General features: G+C 43.0%; 1 long non-coding RNA gene across 1 annotated transcript; it reads left to right on the top strand.

Moving 5' to 3' along the window:
• Positions 1-7,215: 7,215 nt before the first annotated feature.
• On the top strand, positions 7,216-14,960 carry LOC117665246 (uncharacterized). The gene is made up of 2 exons (XR_004591291.3): positions 7,216-7,341; positions 14,742-14,960. It is a non-coding gene; the product is annotated as an uncharacterized LOC117665246 (long non-coding RNA).
• Positions 14,961-20,445: the final 5,485 nt, after the last annotated feature.

Below are 20,445 nucleotides of genomic sequence, written 5' to 3'. Positions count from 1 at the left end.
TCCCTCATGAGCCTCCTTTGAATTCCTTTTGTGGCTATGGACTGTGGCCATGGGCCACCAAGTCTTAATTCACGGTTTAAATCATAACTTTTTGTCCAGTCTTCACAAAGTCCCTGTAACAACATTGCAACCCCCCAAGAGTCTGTGGACTTTAGGTTGAGAACCACTGGCCCAATCAGTTTTGGGTCATCTGGAAGATTCCCTTAGTTGTCTCATCAAAAATGAGAATGTGAAGCATACTGCCTGGCAGGTTTCTGGTTGGGGAGGGAATGAACCTTCCTTGGGTGGGCTCATGCCAACTCTAGAGCTAAATAACGGCCATGGTGTCCTCATCGGGGTGGATTCTAATTTTTTTTACTACCAATTCTGTGGGCGTGGCTTATTTTGTGGGTGTGGCTTGATGGTCATGTGACAATTCTTTAGGATTTAGCAGAGGTACTGGTCTACTAGGCTTTTAACTGCTTGCAGAGCTGTACCGGTCTACTCATTTATTTTTGCAGGCACTGATCTACCCATTTATTTTTGCAGGCACCGGTCTACTCATTTGTTTTTGGAGACACTGGTCTACCACCAAACTGCCTTTTACCACTGATCAGCTGTAGGGTGGCCCTTTGAAGCCCCAGGGCAAGAGTTTAAATAATTTTTTTCCTTATAGCCCATCAGCTGGGACTTAGGAGGCAGCAATAGATTGGGGGTGGGGCCAAATAAAAGGTAAGAATAACGTGGGGAGGGGCCGGGGGGCAGAACCGGTTCGGTGATGTCATACCATCACCGCTACCGGCTCGGCGGAACCGGGAGAAACCCACTACTGGTCCTCATACCAGGAGCTTGGAGAACTGTCTTCTCCAAGACCTCTGTCCCAACATCTGCTGGTTCATCTTGATGAATTGTAGAGATGGCCACATTAAGACCATCCCATAATATGATGACATTTTGCAAGGCTCGAGAGGAACACTATGCCTCTGGGAAAGGTTGAGGAACACGTCTGACATTTTCAACCTATATTTTCAGCCTGAATGCCCAGGAAATGTCCCCTTGAGCAGCTGTCAAAGCTTTCTTTCAAGAGCTTTCTTTCTCCTAACCTCACAAACCAAAACATCCCTTCCTTATGAGCTCATCCATCTAGTTCGGACAGGAGCTTAACCCTTTCTATGACACAGACGCAACAACAATCCCAACAATTCTCTGATTCCACACCCCCTTTCCTCTTAGTTGGAATTCAATCTTCTTCTGCTGTAACATTATTATCAATCGCTTGCTTAAAAATAAGGCCAGGCTGAGAACTCAGCGAGCCCATAGGGGTTTCAGCCTTAACGATTCAAATGTTTTATAAGTTTATCAAAATATTTAAAAAAAAGAAGTACAATGAAGAATGAAAATAAGGGAGGAAAGGAAGAAGAGAAAAGAACGTAAGGGCAGGGCAGGAGTGGCTGCTGGAGATTCTCAGGGGTTCGGGAGAACCTCTAGCTAAGATTCTATGCAGTTTGGAGAAGCCCCAAATCCCACTCCTGGCTAGCCCCTCCCACGCCAACCCTCCCCTCCCAGGAGTCCCCACGTAGGCCGTTTTGGATGCAGGTTAAGTGTGGGTTGTATGCAGAGGCTCAGGGAGGGCAAAAAACGGGCCTACTGGAAGTTTGGGAAGGCTGGAAACAGGCCTCCGGAGCCTGGGGAGGCTGTTTTTGTCCTCCCGGAGGCTCAAGGAAAGTCTCTGGAGCCCGGGGAGGGTAAAAATGCCCTCCCCCCGCCGTGATGCAGGAGGCCGATTAGGCCACACCCACCATGGCCATGTCCACCCAGCAACCGGGCAGAGAACCCCTTGCTAAAATTTTTGAAGCCCACCCCCGGGTAAGGGCGAAAAGAAAAAGAAACTTCTGACTCCTTTTGATGCAGTAGAATAAAATCGGCACATCTCCACTCTGTTGGAAATGTAAAGTGCATAAAGGGACATACTATCATATATGGTGGTCATGTCCCAAAGCTAAAAAATTCTGGAACAATATAAAAATGCAACTGGAACAAATAATAACTCAAAAGGTGCCATTAAAGCCAGAAACTTATTTATTAGGAATACCTACAAGCAAATATGAAAAAGAAATAATATATTTAATAACACACTGCAGCAAGAATTATATATGCACAAAATTGGAAACAAGAAGAGGTCCCGACTCAAGAGAAATTAATATCCAAAATTATGGAATGCGCTGAGATGGATAAACTTACCAAGGAGATCCAAGGAAAAGAAGAATCTGAATATTATCTGGTCTGGCAAAAATAGTATTAATGGTTAGAGGGAAGTGGGGAAAAAAAGAGAAGAAGAAAGAAAGAAAAATTAAATAAAAGAAAAGATATCAATAGAGTAAAATAAATTTTTACATCAAATGAAATTTAAGAAAGAGACAAAAGATATCAATAAAATAATATCATTATATAAGGTGAGAGAAATATTGTATATTGAAGAATATAGGATATTGATATTGTAACAATTCAGATATTATAGGTAGATGTTATAAAGATGATGTTTGTTGTAAATTGTTTTATTTGCATTTATAAATGTATTATGTGGTTTCTTAAATTAATAAAAATTTTAAAATTTTTTTTTAAAAAAGATAGTAACATAAAACCTCATTTTTTTTTATTTTCACATCATGATATATACTAGCCATTTCTATAACAGCAGAACCTATCTAATCAGCAAAACCCCAAATCATAGTTTTCTTTTGCTTTTCCCACCTCAAGCACAAAGTCCAAAAGTGGTTTCCAAGCAGAAACAAAAGTAATTGTCTTCTTTTCTTTAATCAAAGCGGTCAATTTTGCCCTCTCTGCTAAGTCCATCAACTTTTGCAGCCATTCATCCATTGTGCGATTCAAAATATCCTTCCATTTTGGGGGAGGGTTTGAGTCCTGAAGTGCCTGCATATCCCAGAGGAAGGAATAAAAGAGCAAATAAATAATGAGATCATACAGGTAGTCCTTGAGCCCAACGTTTCTGTCATTAAATGAAACATTTACTAAGTGAGATTTTTTGCCCCATTTTACGATCATTCTTGCCGCCATTGTTAAGTGAATCATTGCAGTTGATCCATTAGTAACACAGTTTTTACGTGAACCTGTCTTCCCCCTTGATTTTGCTTGTCAAAAGGTTGCAGAGGAGGATCACACGACCTTGGGACACAGCGACGGTCATAAGTATGAACCAGCTGCCCAGGATTCAAATTTTGATCACAGGATCATAGGGATGCCTCAAAGGTTGTAAGTTTGAAAAATGGTTGCCTTGTTCAGTGCCATTGTAACTTTGAACGGTCACTAAATGAGCTTTTGTAAGTTGAGGACTCAAATTTGCAGAAGGTGTCAGGCGTCGTTTCATCCCATGTAAAGGAAGGTTCCGTTTCTGTTCTCTTAGGATAGAGGTGGGGAAATGATGGCCCCCTTCATAACTTGCGGACTTCAACTTCCAGAATTCCTGAACCAAAATGGCTGGCCTAGAATAGAATAGAATAGAATAGAATAGAATAGAATAGAATAGAATAGAATAGAATAGAATAGAATAGAATTTTTTATTGGCCAAGTGTAATTGGACACACAAGGAATTTGCCTTTGGTGCATAGGCTCTCAGTGTACATAAAAGAAAAGATACGTTCAATAATAATTACCGTAAACAAGTATCCGAAAGGTGCTTTTTCAGGATGCAATTGGGCTTCCTTGTTTTTTTTCTTTTGAAGATGTTTCGCTTCTCATCCAAGAAGCATCTTCAGCTCTGACAGGATAGCAGGGAATCCTCTGACAAGATCCTGTCAGAGCTGAAGAAGCTTCTTGGATGAGAAGCGAAACGTCTTCAAAAGAAAAAAAAACAAGAAAGTCCAGTTGCCTCCTGAAAAAAGCACCTTTGGGATAACCATGACCTGAATGACCGAGAATCTCTACAATTAAATAAGTAGTACATGAATCCAACTTAAACACTTTACTTAGTGATAGAATTCATGACGAATTCCACTGAAATTAGAGGTAGTCCTTGATTTACAACAGTTTGTTTAGTGACCATTCGAAGTTACCACGACGCCCAAAAAAGCGGCTTGCAACCAGTTTTCACACTTAAGACCATTGTCGCATCTCCACGGCCACATGATTTAACTTCGGATGCTTGACAACTGACTCACATTTATGACAGTTGCAGTGTCTCAGAGTTATGTGATCTGCTTTTGGGACCTCCTGACCAGCAAAGTCAACGAGGAGATCAGATTCACTTAACAACCGTGTTACTAATTTAACAACTGCAGCAATCCACTTAACAAGCGTGACAAGAGAAGACATAAACTCACTTAACAACATAACCTTTGGGTATACCTGTAGTATGCCTCGATGGGTTGGCCAAAATATTACCCAGAGAGACTAATTTAGGGGAAATAGATTAGGAAAAGATGAATGAAGGACAGTGGTAACTTGAACATTATTAGCAAACGCCTTTGGGAAAGCTTTTATCAGATTTAACATTCGAACGATTTCATCTGCAAAAAAGAAGTATCTTGAGGCAGGGAACTAATAAGATCGTGAGAGTTTCCTCCTGTAAAAGGGCAATGAACAGTAAGCAAACAAGAGAATCCCAAACGCATTTGAAAGGGAGAACTGACACTCAAAGATAGGCAAGGATAAGCAAATCCTATTCCAAGGGAAACCATTCAAATACAATTCTTTATTGGCCAGGTGTGATTGGACACACAAGGAATTTGCCTTTGGTGCATAGGCTCTCGCTGTACATAAAAAGACAAGATACATTCGTTAAGAATCATAAGGTATAACACTTAATGATAGTCATAGGGTGCAAATAAGCAATCAAATCAGTGGTGAAATGTAAAATTTGTTACTACCGGTTCTGTGGGCGTGGCTTGGGGGGCGGTTTAATGTGACTGGGTGGGTGTGGCCAACTTTTTTTAAAAAAAACTTTTAAAAGCATTTTTTCTACAACCTCTTCGGCCGAAGAGGTTGTAAAAAAAATGCTTTTAAAATCCTCTGACGATCCCAGCTGAGTTGCCTGATCATCAGAGGCTTTTTTTTTTACTTTTAAAAAAAAATTGGCATTTTTTTGGCCAAAGAGGTTATTTAAAAAATGCTTTTAAAAGCCTCTGATGATCCCAGCTGAGTTGCCTGATCGTCAGAGGCTTTTTTTAAATTTTTAAAACCATTTTTTTGGCCAAAGAGGTTGTAGAAAAAATGCTTTTAAAAATTAAAAATAAAAACCTCTGATGATTGCGCGGCTCAGCTGGGCATGGGGGGGGGAGGGGCAGGGATTTTTGCTACCGGTTCTCCGAACCATTCACCGCCACCTCTACCGGATCAGGCGATCTGGTTTGAATTGGGAGCATTTCACCCCTGATACATTCGTTAAGGATCATAAGGTACAACACTTAATGATAGTCATAGGGTACAAATAAGCAATCAAATCTTATTAGGGGACAGTCAATATAAATCGTAAGGATACCAGCACCAAGTTACAGTCATACAGTCCTAAGTGGGAGGAGATGGGTGATGGGAACAATGAGAAGATTAATAATAATGCAGACTTAGTGAATAGTTTGATAGTGTTGAGGGAATTAGTTGTTTAGCAGAGTGATGGCCTTCGGGGGAAAAAAAACTTTCCTTGTGTCTAGTTGTTCTGGTGTGCAGTGCTCTATACATTTTGAGGGTAGGAATTGAAACAATTTATGTCCAGGATGTGAGGGCTTGTAAATATTTTCACCACCCTCTTTTTGACTCATGCAGTGTACAGGTCCTCCATGGAAGGCAGGTTGGTAATATAAGCTACTGACCTTGGTTGATGCCCCATCTTTGTCCCATTGCAGTGTTTCCCAAACTTGACCCTTTGAAGATGTATGGACTTCAACTCCCAGAATTCCTCAACCAGGCATACTGGCTGGGGAATTCTGGGAGTTGAAGTCCATGCATCTTAAAATAACCAAGTTTGGGAAACACTGTCCCATTGTATCAACCAAGGGTTTGGTGACTCTACTTGGCTCTTAATCACACACATCTTTCAGTTACTCCTTGGCTCTACAGGTAGTCCTTGACTTTAGTGTTCATTTAGTGACCGTTCCAAGTTACAACAGCTCTGGAAAACCTATCACTGTGCTTCACACTTAAGACCGTTGCAGCATCCTTAGGGTTGCATGATCAAAATTCAGATACTTGGCAACTGGTACATATTTATGACAGTGTCCTGGGGTCATAGGATCACTTTTTGCAATTTTCTGACAAGCCAAGTAGAGGAGGAAGCCAGATTCACTCAACAACCATGTTATTGACTTATCAACTGCAACTGAGGCAAGTAAGGTCACAAAATGGAGCAAAAGTCACTTAACAAATGTTTCGCTTAGCAACAAAAAAATTAAGCTGAATTGTGGTCGTAAGTTATACGGAGTCAGATGCCCTGATAATCAAATGTCTTGGAATCAAGATGTTGGGTCAAGATTGATGGAGTTCCCTTGATATCTTCTTGATCGCTAATGCTCCTGAGCCCTATCAATATGAAAGCTATTAACATTGCAGGATTCAATCTGAGTCAGTCACTGGGACCAAAGGTTTATTCTTCCAAGCTTTCAGGTTCTTGCTGGAGCCCATTCTTCCCAAAATTTTGCTTCCCAAAAGCTTGGTAAAATAAACGTTTGGTCTCGATGATTGACTCAAATTGGATCCTTCAGCATTATCCTGGGACACATATATCTCCTTTCATTCGCCATTAACATTAAATCTGAGCCCACCGGGTGCTCCAGAGGTACTTCCTAACATAAAATTTAAATTAGATTAGATTAGATTACCAGAGTTGGAAGGGACCTTGAAGGTCATCGAGTCCAACCTCCCACCCAAACAGGAGACCCTACACCATTTCTGACAAATGGCAGTCCAATCACTTCTTGAAAGCCTCCAATGATGAAGCTCCCACAACTTCCGGAGGCAAGCTGTTCCATTAGTTGATAGTTCTCACTGTCAGAAAATTTCTCCTTATTTCCAGGTTGACTCTCTCCTTGTTCAGGTGCCTTGGAAAATAGCTTGACCCCTTCCTCTCTGTGACAGCCCCTCAGATATTGGAACACTTCTATCATGTCTCCCCTAGTCCTTCTCTTCACCAGACTAGCCATGTCCAGTTCCTGCAACTGTTCTTCATATGTTTTAGCCTCCAGTCCCCTAATCATCTTGGTTGCTCTTCTCTGCACTTTTTCTAGAGTCTCAACTTCTTCATCAGTTTGAAAATAAGGCATGCAGGTGAGGCTCATTGCTTGGATAGGAAAATGAAGACATTGTTTAATGTGTTGAGCCAGTTGTAGCCTCCTTCTGCCTGAGGAAAGAGTACAGGTAAGATAGTTAACCCATGGGGAATAATCTGTGCCTCCTGCCTTCACACCTCATGATAATGACGGTGATGGTAGTGATGTGAAGAGTAAATGGAGTGGAGCCAGAGAGCAGCTGTGTTCTGGTAAATTCCAGCTGTTAAGGGAGTCCTGTGAAAACAGCCACAGTGGGGTTCTGAATTGGGTTGTGTGCTGAATGGGTCCCAAGTGAAATCATGGCTGTGCATATGGCAGGAAGTCATATATGCCCTCTGCCCTCGCTTTTGGCACATTAGAAGCTACTGGCACTTGATATGCTCACCCTGTCCATGATCGCTCAAAGAAAACTTACAAACATTAATGTTGGGAGGAGGTATCCATATTTAAGATAGATAGATAGATAGATAGATAGATAGATAGATAGATAGATAGATAGATAGATAGACAGACAGACAGACAGACAGACAGACAGACAGACAGACAGACAGACACAGATGGGATAGATAGAGACATAGATAGATAGATAGATAGATAGATAGATAGATAGATAGATAGATAGATAGACAGACAGATATAGATGGGATAGATAGATAGATAGATAGATAGATAGATAGATAGAGACATAGATAGATAGATGATAGATAGATAGATAGATAGATAGATAGATAGAGACATAGATGATAGATAGATAGATAGATAGATAGATAGATAGATAGATAGATAGATATAGATATGCGTAGGCATATCTATATCTATATTGGGTGTAGTTATATGTATGTGTGTAGATAAATATATAAGACGCTGAGCTTGTCAATCAAAAGGTAGGCAGTTCAGCAGTTCGAAACCCTAGTGCCACGTAACAGGGTGAGCTCCCGTTACTTGTCCCAGCTTCTGCCAACCTAGCAGTTCGAAAGCATGTAAAACTGCAAGTAGAAAAATAGGGACCACCTTTGGTGGGAAGGTAACAGCGTTCCATGTTCCTTTGACGTTTAGTCATGTTGGCCACATGACCATGGAGACATCTTTGGACAGCGCTGGCTCTTCGGCTTTGAAACGGAGATGAGCACCACCCCCTAGAGTCGGGAACGACTAGCACATATGTGCGAGGGGAACCTTTACCTTTACCTTATATAGCATGTATATATGTGTGTTACATATGTGTATACTTTTTAGAGCAGGCAACAGAATTTCAGTTTTAATGTGTGCCAGTGTGCCCACAGTAAAAAATGACAATATAGGTTATCTTTAATCAAGTGTTGGAAATCTACCTTCTCCCACCTCTGAGAGGACAAGGAAACATCTTTCTACTGAAAGTTTTGGGGAGAAATAAGAAAGGATTATTCATGGTAAACCCCAAAAGAAGAGGGAGTCAACCTATTCTCCAAAGCACCTGAGGACAGGACAAGAAGCAACGGATGGAAACTGATCAAGGAGAGAAGCAACGTAGAACTAAGGAGAAATTTCCTGAAAGTGAGAACAATTAACCGGTGGAACAGCTTGCTTTCAGAAGTTGTGGGGTGCTCCAACACCCCATAACTTCTTAAGAAGAGATTGGACAACCATTTGTCTGAAGTGGTATAGATTTTCCTGCCTGAGCAGGGGGTTCGACTAGAAGACTTCTAAAGACCCTACTAACTGTTATTCTGTTAGCTCAGACTTGGAAGCAGACCAGGTAAAGAATTCCGGAAATACTTCCTCTGCTTTGCAGATACTTTCAATCACTGCCGATATTTTTGAAGAGAAAATGTGGGATTGGCTTGGCCAACCTGTTGCCCTGGTGATGCTCGCTTGCATGGCTGGAGGCACATTCGGAAAGATTTCCAGTCTCTGGAGGGCTCTAGTTCAGTGGTCAGGCACACGCTTTGCATTCAAGAGGAGATGGGAGTCGATCAGGGCATTTTGAGCTAGGAAGAATTAAGTGGGAGGAGGTTGAAAAGATTGCAAAGATGCTGCCGGTCGATCTTGCATGTTTAGGAGTTGATGGGAAAGATTCCTAGACTTTGGTACAGGTTACTTTCCCTTCCCTCAGACATCCCCCTCCCCAATAAAACGAAGGTTAATCGATTTCAAAGGACAGCAAGTTGTCAAGCCATAAGCCTTGTACATACCTTTGGTGCGAAAACAGAAATTATTTTCACTGTCTTAGTGCTTGCTGTTGCCAAGTCAAAGGTTCCCATCCTGTACATAAATTACTGGAGAGGTTACTCTGAGAAGCACTGAGGGATTTTTCCCCCAAAGTAGACCCAAGTGGTCTAAGCTTCCACAGATAACAAGAAATATCTACAGGTAGTCCTTGACTTATGACCGCCATTGAGCTCATAACTTATGTTGCTAAGTGAGACATTTGTTAAGTGAGTTTTTATGACTCATTTTATGACTTTTCTTGCCACATCTGTTAAGGGAATCATTGCGGTTGTTAAATTAATCACAAAGTTGTTAAATGAATCTGGCTTCCCCATTGACTCTGCTTGTCAGAGGATCGCAAAAGATGATGAGATGAGGAGACGAGAGGAGAAGGGAGAGGAGAGGAGAGGAGAGGAGAGGAGAGGAGAGGAGAGGAGAGGAGAGGAGAGAAGAGAAGAGAAGAGAAGAGAAGAGAAGAGAAGAGAAGAGAAGAGAAGAGAGGAGGAAGAGGAAGAGGAAATGGAAGAGGAAGAGGAAGAGAAGAGAAAGAAGAAGAGAGAACAGAGAGAAGATGAGAATTGAAGAGAAGAGTAAGAAGGAGAGAGGAGGAGAGGAGAAAGAGAGAGAAGAGAGAGAAGAGAAGAGAAGAGGAAAGGACAGGAGAGGAGAGAGAGAAGAGAAGAGAAGAGAAGAGAAGAGAAGAGAAGAGAAGAGAAGAGAAGAGAAGAGAAGAGAAGAGAAGAGAAGAGAAGAGAAGAGAAGAGAAATGTGGAGGGAAGGAGGGGAGGGGAGGGGAGGGGAGAGGAGAGGAGAGGCGAAGAGGAGAGGAGAGGAGAGGAGAGAAGAGAAGAGAAGAGAAGAGAAGAGAAGAGAAGAGAAGAGAAGAGAAGAGAAGAGAAGAGAAGAGAAGAGAAGAGAAGAGAAGAGAAGAGATAACTTTTATTGTTATTTTTTACTATGAGAATACTGGTCCACATTAAAAATAAAATTTGGTTGCCTGCTCTCAAAAGAAAGTATATATCAACCCATACACATACATAACACACATCTACACATACTATATACTGGGAAAAAGAGAAAGGGACAGTGTGAGAGAGATACACCTACACACCTACACAAATATTAATCACTGTCCATTTTGAATAAATAGCGGAAAGAGGAAACTTGAGAGTTCACAAGGTTGTTGTCATATGGAACGAAACTGACTGAATCTATGATGATCCCATGACCCTGGAATGCTGGGACCGTCATCAACATGAACCAATTGTCAAGCCTCCGAATGTAACTCACGTAACTATGGGGATGCGGCAATGGTCATAAGTGACAAAAACTGCCATAAGTCACTTTTTTCCCCTGTGCCGTTGTAACTCCCAGTGGTCACTAAATGTCCTGTTGTGAGTTGAGAGCTACCTGTATCTTTTACAGGTTGGTTTGAATCAGTGCTGAAATGTAAAATTTGTTACTACCGGTTCTGTGGGCGTGGCTTGGTGGAGGGAGGGTAATATGACTTAGTGGGCGTGCCAACTTTTTTTTTTAACTTTTAAAACTTTTTTCTACAACCTCTTCAGCAGAGGCTTTCTTTCTTTTTTTTTTTAAGCCTCTGATGATCCCAGCTGCCTCGCCTGATCGGCAGAGGCTTTTTTTCCTTTTAAAAACATTTTTTTCTATAACCTCTTTGGCCAAAGAGGTTGTAGAAAAAATGCTTTTAAAAGCCTCTGATGATCCCAGCTGAGCCGCGTGATCATCAGAGGGTTTTTTTTTTTAACTTTTAAAAGCATTTTTTTCATCCAAAGAGGTTGTAGAAAAAATGCTCTGATGATAGCGCGGCTCAGCTGGGCAATGGGGGGAGGGCAGGGATTTTTGCTACCGGTTTTCCGAACCACCCGCCTCCATCGCTACCGGATCGGGCGAACCGGTCCGAACTGGAAGCATTTCATCCCTGGTTTGAATTGAATTTCCATATGGCTCTTCGGCCTGAGCTGCTGAGGTTCTATCCTCAACGCTTTGCGACTCCATTTTTTTGGGGGGGCCAAACTAAAGAAAGGGAGATAACAAAACAGCAGTGATGCAAAAGTGCCCTGTGTGTATTTTGCCTGTCAGAAGCAAAATAGGGCAATTACTGAACTGTGCAAAGTCCGCTGCGGAACAGAGTGTCACTTTTAACTTAACAAAACAAACACAGATGGAACCAAACATCGACGGGGGTTGGGGGGCGGGGAGTTCAATATCCAAAGATGTCAACATAAAAGCACTTTCCAGTTTCCCCTTTTAGGTATGAAACGTGATTCCATTTTGGAAACTCAGTAGCTAGTACAGTGATGGCAAACCTTTTTTCGTGACAACACGCGCATGTGTGCCGACACCCATAATGCAATGCCCCCCTGAAGGCCCCACCCCCAGCACATGTGCGCGTGACCCCCCCTACTCTCCCCCTACCCCCCGGTGCCTGTGCGCACAACCCCCGTTTTTATATTAGCAGTCCTCCCTGAAGCCTCCTGGGACCAAAAACGGGGTGTTGGGTGCAGGGCACCTCCATTTTGGTGCTAGCAGGCCTCCATGAAGCCTCCTGGGATCAAAAACGGGACACGGGTGCACCGCTCACCCCCACCCCCCACTCATATGCGCACATCTCCTGGCAGAGACCCGAAAATCAGCTGGCTGGCGGGAGGCACGTGGGTGTACGCAGTGGAGCTGACCTGGGCGTCAGCTCGTGTGCCCGCAGAGAAAAAAATGCTTTTAAAAGTAAAAAAAAAAAGCCTCTGATGATCCCGCGGCTCAGCTGGGATCGGCAGAGGCTTTTCAAAGCATTGTTTTCTGCAACCTCTTCAGCCGAAGAAGTGGTTAAAAAAAATGGTTTGAAAAGCCTCTGACGATCCCAGCTGAGTTGCCTGATCAGCAGAGGCTTTTCAAAGCATTGTTTTCTGCAACCTCTTAAGGTTTTTAAAAGTTAAAAAAAAAAAATTGGCCACGCCCACCCAGTCACATTACCCCCCCACCAAGCCACACCCACAAAATAATCCACGCCCACAGAACCGATAGTAAAAAAAATTAGAACCCACCCCAGTCCTATATCTGAGATGGCAAACTTCCGGGTGCGATGGTCTTCCGGGTGCGATTCAAGGTATTGGTTACCACCTTTAAAGCGCTCCATGGCATTGGACCTGGGTACCTTCGAGACCGTCTTCTGCCACCAGTAGCCTCCCATCGGCCAGTTCGCTCCCACAGAGAGGGTCTCCTCAGGGTGCCATCGGCCAAATTATGTCGGCTGGCGACATCCAGGGGGAGGGCCTTCTCTGTGGGAACCCCTGCCCTTTGGAATGAACTGCCCCCAGAAATGCGTAAGATCTCCGATCTCCGTGTATTTCGCTGTGCCCTCAAAACCTTGTTGTTCGGCCAGGCTGGGCTATCAATGTAAAGATTTTAAATTGGTTTTTAAATATGGGATTTTAAATTTGGGGGTTTTATAATTGAGCCTATCATTTAATAATTTTAATTATTTTTAAATTTTGTCTGTCTTTGTGCTTTTAATCAGGCTGTACATCGCCCTGAGTCCTTCGGGAGAAGGGCGGTCTAGAAATAAAATTAATAAATAATAAATAAATAATAATAAACTTATGGCACATGTGCCAGAGGTGGCACGCAGCGCCCTCTCTGATGGCACGCGAGCTGTCACCCCAGTTCAGCTCCACCATGTGTGCATAAGCCTCCCACCGGCCAGCTGGTTGTCGGGTCTCTGCCGCACATGCGTTGGGATGGGATGCAAGTGTGGGGGGTGGGACACATGCGGGGGCTGTGCACACATTCACAGGGGGTTGTGAGGGGGCATGCATGCGTGGGGGTGCGGGGTGCATGTGGGGGTCCGCACACACATTGCATTTTGGGGGTGCGTACACACACACATTCACACGCGCACAGGTGTTTTGGGCACTCAGTCCGGAAAAGGTTAGCCATCACTGCTCTATATCATATATTTGAGAAATCAGCATATGGTCTTCTGGGGGTTTCTTTTATTTACATTTTTCTTCCCAGCTCTTCTGTCTGAAAATACATAGACAGACCGTGTCTATTTCAGGCCTTGTCCTTCTGAATTACATGCCAATGGTTCAATCTGCAAAAAAAAAAAAAAAAAAACCCTGGAAGGTACTCAGTGTTCACAAGCTGTATAGTAGCCTATAGAACCTGCTTTTTTCCCTCTATAGTTGAACCAGCAGGTAACACTGGGGAGACCCAATGAAAGATGACTGAGAATTTCCTGTCCCGATTAATATATATTTTCTTGTTTGTTAAAAACATTATTTATAATTCAAGAAGTTATAGGATGATTGCTCATTCTGTTCACAATAGAGAAATGTGTGTTTTATAATATTATCTCTGCCTAGATATAGATGGTGATAGAGATATAAACATAATAGATATGGATACATAGAAATAATAGAGATAGATATAGAGATAACAGAGATAGATATAATAGATATGGATATAGATATAGATAGACATATTGAGATATAGATATAATAGAGATAGATATAGACATACTGTAATAGATATGATATAAATATAATAGAGATATAGATCTAACAGATAAAGATATGGATATGATAGATAGATAGATAGATAGATAGATAGATAGATAGATAGATAGATAGATAGATAGATAGATAGATAGATAGATAGATATAGATATAGATATAATAGATAGATATAAATAATAAATAGAGATTTATAGACAAAGATATAATAGAGATAGAGATAGTAGAGATATCAATGATAGAGAGAGAGAGAGAGAGAGAGAGAGAAAGGCAGAGACAGAGACAGACAGAGAGAGACAGAGAGAGAGGGAGAGACAGACACACACAGAGAGAGAGACAGAGACAGAGACACACACAGAGAGAGACAGAGACAGAGAGAGAGACAGACAAAGAGAGAGACAGAGACACACACAGAGAGAGAGAGAGAGAGAGAGAGAGAGAGAGAGAAACAGACAAAGAGAGAGAGAGAGAGAGAGAGGGAGAGAGAGAGAGAGAGAGAGAGAGAGAAACAGACAAAGAGAGAGAGAGGGAGAGAGAGAGAGAGAGAGAGAGAATCCTAAGGTGCTAATGATTTGGGATAGCAAAGTAGAAATGACAAAAGGAAGACATGGAAATGTCATGTCCACATCCCAGATTCAGAAAAGAAACACACAAAGCAAAATTCAGTGCAATGGAATGCTGGTCGATATATACGTTACACCCAATTTTGAGCACAGCGCATGATTATCCTCAAAACGTTCTATGTTTGAAACCACAACTTGCTCATTGGCAGATATTGCAGAAATGCGTCCAACAGTTTCGCCTCAGTGTTGATCCCCAGAGAAAGCTGCCATGAAATCGGCTGAAAGGGAGAAGAAACAGATTCCACTGTGATCTCAGAAAGCCAGAGAGGCCAACGGAAAAATCCCCAGCCCAAAAATAATTGAATCTGGGCTTGGCTTTTCCTTCATCTGACCGGCCAAACTAACATGTTTTGCCTCCTTTTCCAGTCCTCCTCTTAGTGTTAAGGGGTTTTTTTTTGAGGGGGGGGGGTTGTTGTCTCAGATCTATTCAGGTATGGATATCAGTCTCATCGGCTTTTGGGCTGAAGGAATTAACTTTAACACTATATGTTTTTTGACATACATGCAAGGAGCAGACGGGTATGTAGCAGGCAAAGGAAACGAAGGAGAAGACGTAACAGATATGGAACACCAATACGATTCACTACAAACTTCATTTCTGTACTTGCAAATCAGCATTGCCTTTGGTTGTTGAAACTGCTCACTTTCCTTTTTAAGAATTATAAGGAAGTAACATTTCATCATTTTCTGATCCGCAGAAACAATATTGGGCATGGATTGGGAAGGGAAGCAGTGGTGGGTTTCACATATACTTACCACCAGATCGTTGTGTACTTGTGCGCCTTCCACACATGCAACGAAAACATGGCTACATAGGACGGCATTACACACGGGCGTCTGAGTGGGCTCACCTGCAGTCGCCAGTCGCCGCTACCGGTTTACTCGAACCGGTCCGAACCAGCTGAATACCACCTCTGAAGGGAAGAGAAGGGAAGGGAGGGGAAGGTGTGAGGGAGGGACGGAGGAAGGAAGGAAGGAGGGAGGGAGGGACAGAGGAAGGAAGGAGGGAGAAAGGGAGGGAAGGAAGGAGGGAGGGAGGGAGGGACGGACGGACGGACAGAGGAAGAAAGGAAGGAAGAAGGGAGGAAGGGAGGGAGTGACAGAGGAAGGAAGGAAGGGGGGAGGGACGGAGGGACGGAGGGACGGAGGGACGGAGGGAGGAAGGAGGGAGGGATGGAGGAAGGAAGGAAGGAAGGAGAGACGGAGGGAGGGATGGAGGGACAGAGAGAGGAATGGGGGAAGGAAGGAAGGAAGTAGGGAGGGAGGGACCGAGGGACCGAGGGATGGAGGAAGGAAGGAGGGAAGGAGGGAAGGAAGGAAGGCAGGAAGGAGGGAGGGAGGGAAGGAAGGAAGGAGGGAGGGACGGAGGGAGGGACAGAGGGAGGGATGGAGGGACGGAGAGAGGAATGGGGGAAGGAAGGAAGGAGGGAGGGAGGGAAGGAAGGGAGGAAGGAGGGACCGAGGGACCGAGGGACGGAGGAAGGAAGGAGGGAAGGAAGGAAGGATGGAGGGAGGGAAGGAAGGAAGGAAGGAGGGAGGGATGGAGGAGGGAATGAAGGAAGGAAGGAGGGAGGGAGGGAGGGAGGGAGGGAAGGAAGGAAGGAAGGAAGGAAGGAAGGAAGGAAGGAAGGAAGGAAGGAAGGAAGGAAGGAAGGAAGGAAGGGATGTGATATGACTCCGAAGAGGAAAGCTTGGCCCTATTGGCCATTTTTGTTTCTTTTTCTAATTGTTATTTTGTACTCGGTTCGTTTTGTCAACTTGCTGTAAAGGTGTTGGCCAATTAAAAATAAAATTCATTGGGGCAAATCTGAGCTTTAACAAAAGACCTCCACAGAGCAGAAAGATGACGTTTAGCCTTTCATTAACCACCCTCACGCATTAATAATAATTTTTGCAGAAGCTGCCAAAGAGAAAAGAAATGAAAACTGGCTCGTATGTTTAGTTAAGTAGATTCCTAGCTTTAAAAACCAACCAAAGCAAACCAAATTCTCATCCATGCATACGTGGGAGAATCTGATTCCAAGAAAAAGACTGGAGTCCCTTAGCAATTCTGCCAAGCTAGATGCAGCCCAAAAAAGAGGCAAGAAGATAACAGAATAGCAGAATAAGTGCGTTGGAAGGGACTTTAGAGCAGTGGTGAAATGTAAAATTTGTTACTACCGGTTCTGTGGGCGTGGCTTGGTGGGAGGGAGTAATGTGACTGGGTGGGCATGGCCAACTTTTTTTAAAAAAAATTTTTTAAAGTATTTTTCTACAATCTCTTCGGCTGAAGAGGTTGTAAAAGAAGTGCTTTTAAAAGGCTCTGATTTACTTTTAAAAGAAAAAAAAAAGCCTCTGACAATCAGTCAACTCGGCGGAAGAGGTTTCTAGAAAAAATGCTTTTAAAAGGCTCTGACGATCCCAGCTGAGCTGCGCGATCATCAGAGGCTTTTTTTTTAAAATTTTAAAAGCATTTTTTCGGCCAAAGAGGTTGTAGAAAAAATGCTTTTGAAAGTAAAAAAAAAAAAAAAACAGCCTCTGATGATCACGCGGCTCCGCTGGGCATGGGGGCGGCAGGGATTTTTGCTACCGGTTCTCCGAATCACCTGCCACCATCACTACCGGATCGGGCGATCCGGTCCGAACCACGAGCATTTCACCCCTGCCTTAGAGGTCTCCTAGTCCAACCCCTTGCTCAAGCAGGAAACCCTATAACAGTGATGGCTAAAACTTTTCTGGACTGAATGCCCAAAGCGTGCGCCTGAACCCCCAAAATGCAATGTGCATGCAGCCCTGTGTATCCATCCTGCCCCCATGCATGTGTGCATGCCCCCACGTGCATGCATGCATGCCCACCCCGCACAGGCCCCACCCCCACATGCATGCACACATGGGCGGCAGAGACCTGAAGACCAGCTGGCTGGTGGGGGGGCACAAATGCAGGTGTGGCGGAGCTGAACTGGGGCAACGGCTTGCGTGTCCACAGAGAGGGCACTGCGTGCCACCTCTGGTACGTGTGCCATAGATTCACCATCACTGCCCTATAACATTTCGGATAAATGGTTGTCCAATCTCTTCTTAAAAACCTCCAGTGTTGGAGCACCCACAGCTTCTGGAGGCAAGTCGTTCCACTGGTTAATTGTTCTCACTGTCAGGAAATAAAATCAGCAGCTCACTTCCCTTCGTCTCATAAGAAAGATACTTAGTCAAAACTTTTTTTTTCCTTCAAAAACTTTTTAGCTCTAACTTCTAAGTTATCGCTGTGGCTTCACACCATCCACCAGTTGAGGATACACTAATTGACTCTGGTTACTGCTAATTATATTATTGCTGACTTGGTGCTTGGGATTGTGCATGGTTGTATGATTTGTTTTATTGTCCGTTATTGATTTTGTTTAATTATGTATTTTATTATCTGGAAGTTATTATCGGCTGTCAGGTCTTCTTGTGCACAAAGAAAGGGAGAAATGAAGCAAATGTTTTGCCACACTCATTGGAAGCACTAATCAGGCAAAGAACAAAGATTAATAAAGGAACTCCAATCAGAAATTGTATGTGAATTCACAGAAAAAAGGGTAAAGTCCCTTATCTTTTCATAGTCGATAAACTAGAAAGCAAGACTGGAAGGTTTTGTTGTGATCCAGGCCCAAGTAGTTAGTATTAAATACAAACAGTTTGAAAACAAACAGACTTTATTAGAACAGCTGAGAATTAACTCATTCTCAGCGTAGTCCAAACTAAATTAAAGTAAATTCTTCAAAACACCATTCCTCAGTTTATCACTGACCTTGGGATAATTAGGCAAACTGCCAAAGGCTTTTCATGGGAAAAGTTCAGAAGCAGAAGACGCCGACAAGAAATGAATATAGTGAAACAAGAAGCAAATCTCTCAACGTTGTTTTCCGGCAAAGAGGCCAAGAGCCATTGCTGGTCTTTTAAGCCTTATGGGAGGGCCAATCATCTCTTGGTCCTACTCCTGAGTCGTTCTTTTTGCTTTAGCTGCTCTTGCCTTCTGGCAGCTCTTCTCATACATGCACTAGGAACAGGCTCCTCCTGTTCCTTTGCCTCTCTACTGTCAGCCTCTGGAGGCTCTGAAGTCCGCCCAATGGTCCTGGCTCCATCTCTGCCTCTGACACAGAGCCCTCATCTGGGCCTTCCCCAGCCTCCAGGACTGGCCCATGTTCTTCCTCAGCCTCCTCACTGTCCGACTCCACTGCCAGCTCCGCAGGCTGCGGGAGGACGACAACAGATGCAACATAAAGAAATATACTTAATAATAACAATAACAATAACAACAATAATAACAATAACAACAACAACATTCAGTGTTCTGTACCCTTTTAAATATTCTTACAACTGATTAAGTTATATATATTTCATTAGAAATGACAAAAAAGAACTGCAACTCCTTCTGTCCAGGCCACTTTTTAGAGGCAGGATTGAGCACATTTTAACAAACCGCATCCCTGTTTGGTTTGGTGGCAGCAATGCCTCAGATAGAAAGTCCATACAGAGAGTAGTAAGGACAGCCAAGAAGATTATAGGAAGCTCACCTCCTGGTATTCAGGATGCTGCTTATAAGTGCTATGTGCTTAGAGCTCGAAGCATTGTTAGAGACCCCATAACACCCACTTTACGGTCTGTTTCTGTTGCTCCCTCCTTGGAGGAGGTTTCGAAGTATTTCTGGCAGGACATCCAGATTCTGTAACAGCTTTGCTCCCGATGCCATCCGTCTGGTAAACTACACAAGATTCATTTTTCTCGCCATGTACATCTATACATCCGAACTAGACTGTGTTGTTTCTCCATGTCATATAATATATGTGGGTACATGCATATCTATCTATCTATTGATCGATTCTATTCTATTCTATTCTATTCTATTCTATTCTATTCTATTCTATTCTATTCTATTCTATTCTATTCTATTCTATTCTATTCCATTCCATTCCATTCCATTCCCTTCCCTTCCATTCTATTCTATTCTATTCGAATGCATAAAGCTGTACTGATGCAAGGAAGAAACGGAAAGGAAGGGAAAAAGATACAAGTTGCCATGATATAAGCACAGCACATGGCAGGTAAGAGCCCATATCTTGTCCTGAGTTTTTTTTTTTTTCCAAGACAGTGGAAGTTGCTATTCATGATATATACAAATGCCCACTTGCATTAAAAAAAAATATATATACGTTCAGGAATGAAGCAGAGAAAAATATCTTCATCATCATTATCAAACACTTGTCAGGTATGCTTAAGTGAAATGAATGTTATCTGTTGCTCTTGGTAACCCAGTTAACTATGAACCTTTTTCTTCAGATGAAATGCTAAAGTGGCTGGGGAGAATTTATAACTAGCGTAGTTCTGCAGCTCCGGATCTGCAGTAAGAAAGTAAGAAAGAGAAGGAATGGGAGAAACACCCAATAGACTTTGCAACCCTCTGACTCTCTTGTGGCATCTTTCAGTAAGTCAGGTTCAGAAAGCAGATATTAGAGTTCCATAAAGGTAATGATAAAGGTTTCCCCTGCCCAATTGTATCCAACTCTAGGGATGGTGCTCATCTCAGTTTCTTAGCTAAGGAAATCAACATGGTCCAAAGAAACTTTCCTGTGGTCATGTGGTCAGTCTGACTTGGCACCCCACCAAGCAACTAAAGAGGTGATCTGCTCAGATGATGTGCTTAATGTAGGCATTTTAGCAATAGCAATAGCATGTACACTTATATACCGCTTTGTACTATTTTTACAGCCCTCTCTAAGCAGTTTACAGAGTCAGCCTATTGCCCCCAACAATCTGGGTCCTCATTTTACCCACCTTGGAAAGATGGAAGGCTGAGTCAATCTTGAGCCAGTGAGAATCGAACTGGTGGCTGTGGAC

This window comes from Pantherophis guttatus, chromosome 5 (genome assembly GCF_059756535.1).
Source record: "Pantherophis guttatus breed Tessera chromosome 5, ASM5975653v1, whole genome shotgun sequence".
Taxonomy (NCBI): domain Eukaryota; kingdom Metazoa; phylum Chordata; class Lepidosauria; order Squamata; family Colubridae; genus Pantherophis; species Pantherophis guttatus.
The sequence above is the reverse complement of the archived record's forward strand: the minus strand, read 5'-3'. Positions and strand labels throughout refer to the sequence as shown.